Genomic DNA, 710 nt, shown 5'->3' with positions numbered 1-710 from the left:
GACCTCCAGAGGATTCGACCTCCGGAGGGCGCAGCCTTCTAAATGAGACACAGCTTATAATGAGTTCTATAGTATTTTGTCGCGCTGCGCCACTCGTGTCCGGTATAGACACTCTTTATATGCACACATGTCAGCAGTGTGGAAGCATTTAAAACTGTCCGAGAAAGATGCAAAAATCATTACAGGCACCGACAGAGAGAGACGGGTGATTGTTGCTGGTTACTGTATGATGACTGAAATTGCGAAATGGCCTTAAACAATTAGTAAATAAACTGCAGAACGTTATGTTTTCTAATACACGCACTCATTGCATGTATTCTGAAAGCGCTGCACGAGTTCGCAGCAGATCTGCTTGGTTCCAGGGTTCAAAGTCCAAAGCGCGAGAAATCTGCGCTGATACAGTCGTACTTTCCTCAGTCACATTTTTATGAATTTTTACAAGGCATGTGACAATGCGATACGTACGACGTATTCGTAATGAGACTCATTTATAAATCTGTTATCAACAAAAATAAGCATTGAGGTCTTCCTGCACGTTTCCGCCGAAATAAAAGTTGAGAAAAAGCAAGAACTCTTATCAACATTCATAAATGTTAGTATTGTAATTTTACTGTTGTTCTGTAAAATAAAATAAAAAGAAAGACAATAATAATGATAATAATCATTACAACAGCTCTGTTTTAATACATTTATTATAACATACACACATA

This window comes from Sinocyclocheilus rhinocerous, unplaced genomic scaffold (assembly GCF_001515625.1).
Source record: "Sinocyclocheilus rhinocerous isolate Xijiao unplaced genomic scaffold, SAMN03320098_v1.1 scaffold1867, whole genome shotgun sequence".
Lineage (NCBI taxonomy): Eukaryota > Metazoa > Chordata > Actinopteri > Cypriniformes > Cyprinidae > Sinocyclocheilus > Sinocyclocheilus rhinocerous.
The sequence above is the reverse complement of the archived record's forward strand: the minus strand, read 5'-3'. Positions refer to the sequence as shown.